Consider the following 14650-nt stretch of genomic DNA (forward strand, 5'->3'; position numbering starts at 1 on the left):
TTTTCGACAAGTTCAAGGGGTTGACTACGATGAGACTTTCTCATCCGTAGTGATGCTTAAGTCTGTCCGAATGATGTTAGCAATTGCCGCATTTTGTGAAATCTGGAAAATGGACGTCAAAACTGCATTCCTTAATGGATTTCTTAAAGAAGAGTTGTATATGATGCAACCAGAAGGTCTTGTCGATCCTAAAGGTGTTGACAAAGTGTGCAAGCTCCAGCGATCCATCTATGGACTGGAGCAAGCATCTCAGAGTTGGAATATATGCTTTGATGAGGTGATCAGAGCATATGGTTTTATACAGACTTACGGTGAAGCCTGTATTTACAAGAAAGTGAGTGGGAGCTCTGTAGCATTTCTGATATTATATGTGGATGACATATTATTGATTGGAAATGATATAGAATTTCTGGATAGCATAAAAGGATACTTGAATAAGAATTTTTCAATGAAACACCTCGGTGAAGGTGCTTATATTTTGGGCATGAAGCTCTATAGGGATAGATCGAGACGCTTAATAGGACTTTCACAAACCACATACCTTGACAAAGTTTTTGAAGAATTTCAAAATGGATAAGTCAAAGAAAGGGTTCTTGCCTTTGTTGCAAGGTGTGAAGTTGAGCAAGACTCAAAGCCCGACCTCGAAAGAAGATAGAGAGAGAATGAAAGTCATTCCCTATGCATCAGCCATAGGTTCTATAAAGTATGCCATGCTGTGTACCAGACCAATTGTGTGCCTTGCCATGAGTTTGGCAAGGGGGTACAATGGTGATCCAGGAGTAGATCATTTGACAGCGGTCAAAATTATTCTTAGTTACCTAAGAAGGACTAAGGAGATATTTCTCGGGTATGGAGGTGATAAAGTGTTTGTCGTAAAGGGTTACGTCGATGCAAGCTTTAACACCGATTCAGATGACTCTAAGTCTCGATCTGGATACATATTGAAAGTGGGAGCAATTGGCTAGAGTAGATCCATACAGAGCATTGTAGACATAGAAATTTGCAAAATACATACAGATCTGAATGTGGTAGACCCGTTGACTAAACTTCTCCCACAAGCAAAACATGATCACACCTTAGTACTCTTTGGGTGTTAATCACATGGCGATGTGAACTAGATTGTTGACTCTAGTAAACGCTTAGGGTGTTGATCACATGGCGATGTGAACTATGGGTGTTGATCACATGGCGATGTGAACTAGACTATTGAATCTAGTGCAAGTGGGAGATTGAAGGAAATATGCCCTAGAGGCAATAATAAAGTTGTTATTTTATATTTTCTTATTCATGATAAAGGTTTATTATTCATGCTAGAATTGTATTGATCGGAAACTTAAATACATGCGTGAATACATAAACAAATACCGTGTCCCTAGTGAGCCTCTACTAGAGTAGGTCATTAATCAAAGATGGTTAAGGTTTCCTAACCATAGACATGTGTTATCATTTGATAACAGGATCACATAATTAGGAGAATGATGTGATCGACAAGACCCATCCGTTAGCTGAGCATAATGATCGTTTAGTTTATTGCTATTGCTTTCTTCATGTCAAATAACTATTCCTTTGACTATGAGATTATGCAACTCCCGGATACCAGAGGAATACCTTGTGTGCTATCAAACATGACAACGTAACTAGGTGCTCATAAAGATGCTCTACAGGTATCTCCGAAGGTGTTTGTTGAGTTGGCATAGATCATGATTAGGATTTGTCACTCCGAGTATCAGAGTGGTATCTCTGGGCCCTCTCAGTAATACACATCATAAGTAGCCTTGCAAACAAATGACTAATGAGTTAGTTACGAGATGATGTATTACGGAATGAGTAAAGAGACTTGCCGGTAACAAGATTGACGTAGGTATAGATATACCGATGATCGAATCTCGGGCAAGTAATATACCGATGGACAAAGGGAATTATGTATGTTATCATTACGGTTCGACCGATAAAGATCTTTGAAGAATATGTAGGAGCCTATATGGGCATCCAGGTTCTGCTATTGGTCATTTACCGGAGAGGTGTCTCGGTCATGTCTACATAGTTCTCGAACCCGTAGGGTCCGCACACACTTAACGTTCGTTGATGATATAGTGTTATATGAGTTATATGATTTGGTGACCGAATGTTGTTTGGAGTCCCGGATGAGATCACGGACATGACGAGGAGTCTCTAAATGGTCAAGAGGTAAAGATTGATATATAGGACGATAGTATTCGGACACCGGAAGTGTTTCGTAGTGAACCGTGTACTCATCGGGTCACCGGAAGGGGTTCCGGGCACCCCCGGCAAGTGTATGGGCCTTATGGGTGAAAGGGGGGATAGACCAGCCCACAAGGGGGCTAGTGCGCCCCTTCCCCTAGCTGGCCGGCCCTTGGGGAAGGAAAGGGGAGGGGTGTCCCCTCCTGCCTTTCCCTCCTCAGGAGAGAAAGGAAGGGGGTGCCACCTCTTCCTTCCTTCCTCCCGCACTCCAAATAAGGAAGGGGGCGCCACTTGGGGGAAGACCCCTAGTAGGATTCGGCCTACTTGGGGGCACCTAGCACAACACACCACATTGTCTTAGCCGTGTGTGGCGCCCCCCTCCGCCGTTTACACCTCCGGTCATATTTTCGTAGTGCTTAGGCGAAGCCCTGCGGAGGTAACTTCACCATCACCGTCACCACGCCGTCATGCTGCTGAAACTCATCCACTACCTTGTCGTCTTGCTGGATCAAGAAGGCGTGGATGTCACCGAGCTGAACGTGTGTTGAACGCGGAGGTGTCATACGTTCGGTACTCAATCGGTTGGATCGCGAAGAAAGTTCGACTACATCAACCGTGTTGTCAAACGCTTCCGTTTACAGTCTACGAGGGTACGTAGACACACTCCCCCCCTCTCGTTGCAATGCATCTCCTTGATAGATCTTCCATGTGCATAATTTTTTTCTTTTTCCATGCAACGTTTCCAACAGTCTGTACATGCTAGGCTCGTCAAGTTTAACCCAAATATTCCGCGTGTGTAAATCTGGCTTACACCCGTTGTATGTGAACGTAGAGTCTATAACACCGGATCATCACGAGGTGCTTCAAAATGATGAACTTTGGCAACGGTGCATACTCGGGGAGAACACTTTCATCTTGAAATTTAGTGAAGGGTTCATCTTATAATGCTACCGCCGTACTAAGCAAAAGAAGATGCATAAAGGATAAACATCACATGCAATCAAAATATGTGACATGATATGGCCATCATCATCTTGTGCTTTTGATCTCCATCTCCAAAGCATTGTCATGATCTCCATCGTCACCGGCTCGACACCTTGATCTCCATCGTTGTGTTGGTGTCGTCTTGCCAACTATTGCTTCTACAACTATTGCTAACGCATAGGAATAAAGTAAAGCAATTATATGGCGCTTGCATTTCATACAATAATAAAGAGACAACCCTAAGGCTCGTGTCGGTTGTCGATATTACAAAACATGATCATCTCATACAACGACGTATATCACATCACATCTTGACCATATCACATCACAACATGCCCTGCAAAAACAAGTTAGACGTCTTCTACTTTGTTGTTGCAAGTTTTACGTGGCTAATATGGGCTTCTAGCAAGAACCGTTCTTAACTACGCAAAAACCACAAAGTTGATTTATCAAGTTTGTTGTTTTAACCTTCTTCAAGGACCGACCGTAGTCAAATACGATTCAACTAAAGTAGGAGAAACAGACACCCACCAGCCACCTTTATGCAAAATAAATTGCATGTCAGTCGGTGGAACCGGTCTCATGTACGTGGACATGTAAGGTGGTCCGGACCGCTTCATCCCAAAATACAGCCAAATCAAAATAAGACGTTGGTGGTAAGCAGTATGACTATCACCGCCCACAACTCTTTGTGTTCTACTCGTGCATATCATCCACGCATAGACCAGGCTCTGATGCCACTGTTGGGGAACATTGCATGGAAAACAAAAAAATTCTAGGCACACGCCAGATCTATCCATGGAGATTCATAGCAATGAGAGGTAGAGTGTGTCTACGTACCCTCGTAGACCATAAGCGGAAGCGTTTCTTGACGCGGTTGATGTAGTCGAACTTCTTCGCGATCCAACCGATCAAGTACCAAACGTACGACACCTCTGCGTTCATCACACGTTCAGCTCCGTGACGTCCTCGCCTTCTTGATCCAGCAAGACGGGCAAAGTAGTAGATGAGTTCCGGCAGCACGTGTTGGAAATATGCCCTAGAGGCAATAATAAAATGGTTATTATTATATTTCCTTGTTCATGATAATTGTCTAATGTTCATGCTATAATTGTATTAACCGGAAACTGTAATACATGTGTGAATACATAGACCACAACATGTCCCTAGTAAGCCTCTAGTTGACTAGCTCGTTGATCAATAGATGGTTATGGTTTCCTGACCATGGACATTGGATGTCGCTGATAACGGGATCACATCATTAGGAGAATGATGTGATGGACAAGACCCAATCCTAAGCATAGCACAAGATCGTGTAGTTCGTTTGCTAGAGCTTTTCTAATGTCAAGTATAATTTCCATAGACCATGAGATTGTGCAACTCCCGGATATCGTAGGAGTGCTTTGGGTGTATCAAACATCACAATGTAACTGGGTGGCTATAAAGCTGCACTACAGGTATCTCCGAAAGTGTCCGTTGGGTTGGCACGAATCGAGACTGAGATTTGTCACTCCGTATGACACAGAGGTATCTCTGGGCGCACTCGGTAATACATCATCATAATGAGCTCAATGTGACAAAGGAGTTAGCCACGGGATCATGCGTTATGGAACGAGTAAAGAGACTTGCCGGTAACGAGATGGAACAAGGTATAGGGATACCGACGATCGAATCTCGGGCAAGTAACATACCGATGGACAAAGGGAATTGTATACGGGATTGATTGAATCCCCGATATTGTGGTTCATCCGATGACATCATCGTGGAGCATGTGGGAGCCAATATGGGTATACAGATCCCGCTATTGGTTATTGGCCGGAGAGGTGTCTCGGTCATGTCTGCATGGTTCCCGAACCCGTAGGGTCTACACACTTAATGTTCGGTGACGCTAGAGTTGTAATGGGAATAGTATGTGGTTACCGAAGGTTGTTCGGAGTCCCGGATGAGATCCCGGACGTGACGAGGAACTCCGGACTGGTCCGGAGGTGAAGATCGATATATTGGACGAAGGGTATTGGAGTCCGGAATTGTTCCGGGGGTACCGGGTGACGACCAGCGTGTCCGAAATGGGTTTCGGAGGCCCCGGCAAGCGTTGGGTGGCCTTATGGGCCAAGGGGAGGGGGCACATCAGCCCACTAAGGGGCTGAGCGCCCCTCCCACCCCATCTCACGTAACCTGGAGAGGTGGGGCGCCTCCCCTAGGGCAGCCACCCCTCCCGGCTTGGGGGACAAGTGTCCTAGGGGTGGGGGCGCCCAAACCTATCTAGGGTTTCCCCTGTGGCCGCCGCCCCTCCCCTAGGGAAACCCTAGGGTGCCTCCTCCTCCCCCCTTCCCCCTATATATAGTGAGGGAGAGAGAGGGCAGCTGCACCCCCTTCCCCTAGCGCAGCCCTCTCCTCCTCCAACTCCTCCTCCTCCGTAGTGCTTAGCGAAGCTCTGCCGGAGAACCACGAGCTCCATCGCCACCAAGCCGTCGTGCTGCTGGAGTTTTCCCTCAACTTCTCCTCTCCCCTTGCTAGATCAATAAGGAGGAGACGTCCCCGGGCTGAACGTGTGTTGAACGCGGAGGCGTCGTCCGTTCGGCGCTAGATCGGATCTTCCGCGATTTGAATCACCGTGAGTACGACTCCATCAACCGCGTTCTTGTAACGCTTCCGCTTAGCGATCTTCAAGGGTATGAAGATGCACTCCCTCTCTCTCGTTGCTAGTATCTCCTAGATTGATCTTGGTGACACGTAGGAAAATTTTGAATTATTACTATGTTCCCCAACAGTGGCATCATGAGCTAGGTCTATGCGTAGATTCTATGCACGAGTAGAACACAAAGTAGTTGTGGGCGATGATTTGGTCAATTTGCTTGCCGTTACTAGTCCTATCTTGATTCGGCGGCATTGTGGGATGAAGCGGCCCGGACCGACCTTACACGTACGCTTACGTGAGACTGGTTCCACCGACTGGCATGCACTTGATGCATAAGGTGGCTAGCGGGTGTCTGTGTCTCCCACTTTAGTCGGATCGGATTCGATGACAAGGGTCCTTATGAAGGGTAAATAGAAATTGGCATATCATCATTGTGGTTTTTGCATAGTTAAGAAACATTCTTGCTAGAAACTCATAGCAGCCACGTAAAACATGCAACAACAATTAGAGGACGTCTAACTTGTTTTTGCAGGGTATGCTATGTGATGTGATATGGCCAAAAGGATGTGATGAACGATATATGTGATGTATGAGATTGATCATGTTCTTGTAATAGGAATCACGACTTGCATGTCGATGAGTATGACACCCGACAGGAGCCATAGGAGTTGTCTTAATTTATTGTATGACCTGCGAGTCAATGAAAACGCCATGTAATTACTTTACTTCATTGCTAACCGTTAGCCATAGTAGTAGAAGTAATAGTTGGCAAGACAACTTCATGAAGACACGATGATGGAGATCATGGTGTCATGCCGGTGACGAAGGTGATCATGCCGCGCCTCGAAGATGGAGATCAAATGCGCAAAATGATATTGGCCATATCATGTCACTTTATGATTTGCATGTGATGTTTATCATGTTTACATCTTATTTGCTTAGAACGACGATAGCATAAATAAGATGATCCCTCACTAAAATTTCAAGAAAAGTGTTCCCCCTAACTATGCACCGTTGCGAAGGTTCGTTGTTTCGCAGCACCACGTGATGATCGGGTGTGATAGATTCTAACGTTCGGATACAATGGGTGTAAGCCAGATTTACACATGCAAAACACTTAGGTTGACTTGACGAGCCTAGCATGTACAGGCATGGCCTCGGAACACAAGAGACCGAAAGGTCGAACATGAGTCGTATAGTAGATGCGATCAACATGGAGATGTTCACCGTTGATGACTAGTCCGTCTCACGTGATGATCGGCACGGCCTAGTCGATTAGGATCATGTATCACTTAGATGACTAGAGGGATGTCTATCTGAGTGGGAGCTCATTAAATTGATTAGATGAACTTAATTATCATGAACCTAGTCTAAATTGTCTTTGCAAATTATGTTGTGGATTAGTAGCTCGCGCTTTCGCTCCTTGTTTTAATACGTTATTAGAGAAAGACTAAGTTGAAAGATATTGTAAGCAATTGTGTGTACTAGGGCCATAGTCTAAGGATTGTCCTCACTGCTACACAGAAGGCTTCTATGCTTGATGCACCGCTCGGTGTGCCAACCCCTCTAGCGTCGTCTGTGGATGTTGTGAACATCTGGCAGACACGTTCTGATGACTACCCGATAGTTTAGTGCGCCATGCTTACAGCTTAGAGTCGGGGCTCAAAAAGCGTTTTGAACGCGATGGAACATATGAGATGTTCCAAGAGCTGAAATTGGTATTTCAGGCTCATGCCCGTGTTGAGAGGTTTGAGACCTCTGACAAGATCTTTGCCTAAATATGGAGGAGAATAGCTCAGCCAGTGAGCATGTGCTCAGAATGTCTGGGTATTTCAATCATTTGAATCAAGTGGGAGTTAATCTTCCAGATAAGAGAGCTATTGACAAAAGTTCTCCAGTCGCTATCACCAAGCTGCTAGAGTTTCGTGGTGAACTATAACATGCAAGGGAAGATGAACCTTGAGCTGTTCGTCGTGCTTAAAGCCGTAAAGGTAGAAATCAAGAAGGAGCATCAAGTGTTGATGGTTAGCAGGACCACTGGTTTCAAAGAAGGGTAGGGGCAAGAAGGGAAACTTCATGAATGGCAAGCCAGTTGCCACTCCAGTGAAGAAACCCAAGAACCCAAACCCGAGACGAAGTGCTTCTATTAGGGGTACGGTCACTGGTAGCGGAACTGCCTCAAATACTTGGTAGATAAGAAGGCTGGCAACTTCAACAAAAGTATATTTGATATATGTGTTATTGATGTGTACCATACTAGTACTCCTAGTAGCACATGGGTATTAGATACCGGTTCAGTTGCTAATATTGGTAACTCGAAACAAAAGCTACGGAATAAACAGAGACTAGCTAAGGGTGAGGTGACGATATGTGTTGGAAGTGTTTCCAAGGATGATATGATCACCATCGCACGCTCCCTCTACCTACGGGATTAGTGTTGAACCCAGATTTGCATTGGTGTCTGCGTTGAGCATGAACATGATTAGATCATGTTTATTGCAATACGGTTATTCATTTAAGTTAGAGATGTTGGAAATATGCCCTAGAGGCAATAATAAAATGGTTATTATTGTATTTCCTTGTTCATGATAATTGTCTGTTGTTCATGCTATAATTGTATTAACTGGAAACCGTAATACATGTGTGAATACATAGACCACAACATGTCCCTAGTAAGCCTCTAGTTGACTAGCTCGTTGATCAATAGATGGTTATGGTTTCCTGACCATGGACATTGGATGTCATTGATAACGGGATCACATCATTAGGAGAATGATGTGATGGACAAGACCCAATCCTAAGCATAGCACAAGATCGTGTAGTTCATTTGCTAGAGCTTTTCTAATGTCAAGTATCATTTCCTTAGACCATGAGATTGTGCAACTCCCGGATACCGTAGGAATGCTTTGGGTGTACCAAACGTCACAACGTAACTGGGTGGCTATAAAGGTGCACTACAGGTATCTCCGAAAGTGTCTGTTGGGTTGGCACGAATCGAGACTGGGATTTGTCACTCCGTATGACGGAGAGGTATCTCTGGGCCCACTCGGTAATGCATCATCATAATGAGCTCAATGTGACTAAGGAGTTAGCCACGGGATCATGCGTTATGGTACGAGTAAAGTGACTTGCCGGTAATGAGATTGAACAAGGTATTGGGATACCGACGATCGAATCTCCGGCAAGTAACGTACCGATTGACAAAGGGAATTGTATACGGGATTGATTGAATCCTCGACATCGTGGTTCATCCGATGAGATCATCGTGGAACATGTGGAAGCCAACATGGGTATCCAGATCCCGCTGTTGGTTATTGACCGGAGAGTCGTCTCGGTCATGTCTGCACGTGTCCCGAACCCGTAGGGTCTACACACTTACGGTTCGGTGACGCTAGAGTTGTAGAGATATTAGTATGCGGTTAACCGAAAGTTGTTCAGAGTCCCGGATGAGATCCCGGACGTCACGAGGAGTTCCGGAATGGTCCGGAGGTAAAGATTTATATATGGGAAGTCCTATTTTGGCCACCGGAAAATGTTCGGGATTTTTCGGTATTGTACCGGGAAGGTTCTAGAAGGTCCCAAAGTGGGGACCACCTGCATGGGGGGACCCACATGAACGTGGGTAGTGGGGGCAAGGCCCCACACCCCTGGTCAAGGCGCACCAAGATCCCACCTTAGAAGGAATAAGATCATATCCCGAAGGGATAAGATCGAGAACCCTAAAAAGGGGGGATAACAATCGGTGGGGAAGGGAAATGATGGGATTTCTTTCCCCCACCTTTGCCAATGCCCCAATGGACTTGGAGGGCAAGAAACCAGCCCCCTCCACCCCTATATATAGTGGGGAGGCGCATGGGAGCAGCACCCCAAGCCCTGGCGCCTCCCTCCCTCCCGTGACACCTCTTCCTCCCCGCTTGCGCTTGGCGAAGCCCTGCCGGGATCCCGCTACTTCCACCACCACGCCGTCGTGCTGCTGGATCTCCATCAACTTATCCTCCCCCCTTGCTGGATCAAGAAGGAGGAGACGTCCCCGCTCCATACGTGTGTTGAACGCGGAGGTGCCGTCCGTTTGGCGCTAGGATCATCGGTGATTTGGATCACGACGAGTACGATTCCATCAACCCCGTTCTCTTGAAAGCTTCCGCGCGCGATCTACAAGGGTATGTAGATGCACTCCCCTCTCTCTCGTTGCTAGATGACTCCATAGATTGATCTTGGTGATACGTAGAAAATTTTAAATTTCTGCTACGTTCCCCAACAGTGGTATCAGAGCGAGGTTTATGCGTAGATTCTATGCACGAGTAGAACACAAAGTAGTTGTGGGCGATGATTTGTTCAATTTTCTTACTGTTACTAGTCTTATCTTGATTCGGCGGCATTGTGGGATGAAGCGGCCCGGACCGACCTTACACGTACTCTTACGTGAGACAGGTTCCACCGACTGACATGCACTTGATGCATAAGGTGGCTAGCGGGTGTCTGTCTCTCCCACTTTAGTCGGGTCGGATTCGATGAAAACGGTCCTTATGAAGCGTAAATAGCAATTGGCATATCACCGTTGTGGCTTTTGCGTAGGTAAGAAACGTTCTTGCTAGAAACCCATAGCAGCCACATAAAACATGCAACAACAATTAGAGGACGTCTAACTTGTTTTTGCAGGGTATGCTATGTGATTTGATATGGCCAAAAGGATGTGATGAATGATATATGTGATGTATGAGATTGATCATGTTCTTGTAATAGGAATCACGACTTGCATGTCGATGAGTATGACAACCGGCAGGAGCCATAGGAGTTGTCTTAATTTATTGTATGATCTGCGTGTCAATGAAAAACGCCATGTAATTACTTTACTTTATTGCTAACCATTAGCCATAGTAGTAGAAGTAATAGTTGGCGAGACAACTTCATGAAGACACGATGATGGAGATCATGATGATGGAGATCATGGTGTCATGCCGGTGACGAAGGTGATCATGCCGCGCCTCGAAGATGGAGATCAAAAGGCGCAAGGTGATATTGGCCATATCATGTCACTTTATGATTTGCGTGTGATGTTTGTCATGTTTACATCTTATTTGCTTAGAACGACGGTAGCATAAATAAGATGATCCCTCACTAAAATTTCAAAAGATGTGTTCCCCCTAACTGTGCACCGTTGCGAAGGTTCGTTGTTTCGAAGCACCACGTGACGATCGGGTGTGATAGATTCTAACGTTCGCATACAACGGGTGTTGACGAGCCTAGCATGTAAAGACATGGCCTCGGAACACAAGCAAAACACTTAGGTTGACTTGACGAGCCTAGCATGTACAGACATGGCCTCGGAACACAAGAGACCGAAAGGTCGAACATGAGTCGTATAGTAGATACGATCAACATGGAGATGTTCACCGATGATGACTTGTCCGTCTCACATGATGATCGGACACGGCCTAGTCGATTCGGATCATGTATCACTTAGATGACTAGAGGGATGTCTATCTAAGTGGGAGTTCATTAAATAATCAGATGAACTTAATTATCATGAACATAGTCAAAAGGTCTTTGCAAATTATGTCGTAGCTTACGCTTTAGTTCTACTGTTTAAGATATGTTCCTAGAGAAAATTTAGTTGAAAGTTGATAGTAGAAATTATGCGGACTGGGTCCGTAAACTGAGGATTATCCTCATTGCTGCGCAGAAGGCTTATGTCCTTAATGCACCGCTCGGTATGCTGAACCTCGAGCGTCGTCTGTAGATGTTACAAAACATCTGACATACACGTTTTGATGACTACGTGATAGTTCAGTGTGTGATGCTAACGGTTTAAAATTGTGGCACCAAAGACGGTTTTGAAACGTCGCAGAACATATGAGATGTTCCAAAGACTGAAATTGGGATTTCAGACTAATGCCCACGTCAAGAGGTATGAGACCTCTGACAAGTTTCTTAAGCCTGCAAACTAAGGGAGGAAAGCTCAATCGTTGAGCATGTGCTCAGATTGTCTGAGTACTACAATCGCTTGAATCGAGTGGGGGTACATCTTCCAGATGAGATAGTGATGGTTCTCCATAGTCACTGACATCAAGCTATTAGAGCTTCGTGATGAACTATAACATATCAGGGATAGACATGATGATCCTTGAGCAACTCGCGATGTTTGACACCGCGAAAGTAGAAATCAAGTAGGAGCATAAATTGTTGATGGTTAGTAAAACCACTAGTTTCAAGAAGGGCAAGGGAAAGAAGGGATACTTCATGAAACGGCAAATCAGCTGCTACTCTAGTGAAGAAACCCAAGGTTGAACCCAAACCCGAAACTAAGTGCTTCTGTAATGAGGGGAACGGTCACTGAAGCAGAACTACCCTAGATACTTGGTAGATGAGAAGGTAGGCAAGGTCGACAGAAGTATATTGGATATACATTATATTAATGTGTACTTTACTAGTACTCCTAGTAGCACCAGGGTATTAGATACCGGTTCGGTTGCTAAGTGTTGGTAACTCGAAATAAAAGGCTACGGAATAAACGGAGACTAGCTAAAGGTGAGATGACGATATGTGTTGGAAGTGTTTCCAAGGTTGATGTGATCAAGCATCGCATGCTCCCTCTACCATCGAGATTGGTGTTAAACCTAAATAATTGTATTTGGTGTTTGCGTTGAGCATAGACATGATTGGATTATGTTTATCGCAATACGGTTATTCATTTAAGGAGAATAATGGTTACTCTGTCTATTTGAATAATACCTTCAATGGTCTTGCACCTAAAATGAATGGTTTATTGAATCTCGATCGTAGTGATACACATGTTCATGCCAAAAGATATAAGATAATAATGATAGTACCACATACTTGTGGCACTGCCACTTGAGTCATATTGGTATAAAACGCATGAAGAAGCTCCATGTTGATGGATCTTTGAACTCACTCGTTTTTGAAAAGATTGAGACATGCGAACCATGTCTATTAGTATATATGCATGAAGAAAGTCCATACAGATGGATCGTTTGGACTCACTTGATTTTGAATCACTTGAGACATGCAAATCATACCACATGGGCAAGATGACTGAAAGGCCTCGTTTTCAGTAAGATGGAACAAGAAAGCAACTTGTTGGAAGTATTACATTTTGATGTGTGCAGTCCAATGAGTGCTGAGGCATGCAGTGGATATCGTTATGTTCTTGCTTCACAGATGATTTGAGTAGATGCTAAGAATATTTACTTGATGAAACACAAGGCTGAATTATTGAAAGGTTCAAGTAATTTCAGAGTGAAGTTGAAGATCGTCGTGACAAGAGGATAAAATGTCTATGATATGATCATAGAGATGAATATCTGAGTTACGAGTTTGGCACACAATTAAGACATTGTGGAAATTGTTTCACAACTAATACCGCCTGGAACACCATAGTGTGATGGTGTGTCCGCACATCATAACTGCACCCTATTGGATATGGTGCATACCATGATGTCTCTTATCGAATTACACTATCGTTTATGGGTTAGGCATTAGAGACAACCGCATTCACTTTAAATAGGGCACCACGCAATTCCGTTGAGACGACACCGTATGAACTATGGTTTAGAGAAACCTAAGCTGTCGTTTCTTAAAAGTTTGGGGCTGCGACGCTTATGTGAAAAAGTTTCAGGCTGATAAGCTCGAACCCAAAGCGGATAAATGCATCTTCATAGAATACCCAAAATAGTTGGGTATACCTCCTATTTCAGATCTGGAAGCAAAAGTGATTCTAGAAACGGGTCCTTTCTCGAGGAAAAGTTTCTCTCGAAAGAATTGAGTGGGAGGATGGTGGAGACTTGAACCGTCACTTCAACTAATGTGTAGCAGGGCACAGGAAGTTGTTCCTATGGCACCTACACCAAATGAAGTGGAAGCTTATGATAGTGATCATGAAACTTCAGATCAAGTCACTACCAAACCTCATAGGACGACAAGGATGCGTACTACTTCAAAGTGGTACGTAATCCTGTCTTGGAAGTCATGTTGTTGGACAACGATGAACCTATGAGCTGTGGAGAAGCGATGGTGGGCCCGGATTCCGATGAATGGCTCGAGGCCATAAAATCCGAGAGAGAATCCATGTATAAAAACAAAGTGTAGACTTTTAAGAACTACTTGATGGTCGTAAGGCTGTTGGGTGCAGATGGATTTTAAAAGGAAGACAGACAATGATGGTAAATGTCACCATTAAGAAAGCTCGACTTGTCGTTCAGATGTTTTCCGACAAGTTCAAGGAGTTGACTACGATGAGGCTTTCTCACTCGTAGTGATGCTAAGAGTCTGTTGGAATTATATTAGCATTTACTGCATTATTTACGAAATCTTGCAGATAGGATGTCAAAACATTGTTTCCTCGACGATTTTCTTGAGGAAAGGTTGTATGTGATACAACCAGAAGGTTTTGTCAATCCTGAAATATGCTAACAAGTATGCAAAGCTCCAGCAATCCTTCTAAGGACTAGAGTAAGCATCTCGGAGTTCGAATGTACGCTTTGATGAGATGATCAAAGATTTTGGGTTTATACAAAGTTTAAGAGAAACTTGTAATTCCAAAGAAGTGAGTGGGAGCACTATAGAATTTTTGATGAGTATATGTTGTTAACATATTGTTAATCAGAAATGATGTAGAATTTCTGGAAAGCATCCAGGGTTATTTGAAAGGTGTTTTTCAATGGAAAACCTAGATTAAGCTACTTGAACATTGAGCATCAAGATCTATAAGGATAGATCAAAAACGCTTAATAGTACTTTCAAATGAATACATACCGTGACAGGATTTTGAAGGAGTTCAAAATAGATCAGCAAAGAAGGAGTTCTTGG

This window comes from Aegilops tauschii, chromosome 2, assembly GCF_002575655.3.
Source record: "Aegilops tauschii subsp. strangulata cultivar AL8/78 chromosome 2, Aet v6.0, whole genome shotgun sequence".
In the NCBI taxonomy this organism is placed as follows: domain Eukaryota; kingdom Viridiplantae; phylum Streptophyta; class Magnoliopsida; order Poales; family Poaceae; genus Aegilops; species Aegilops tauschii.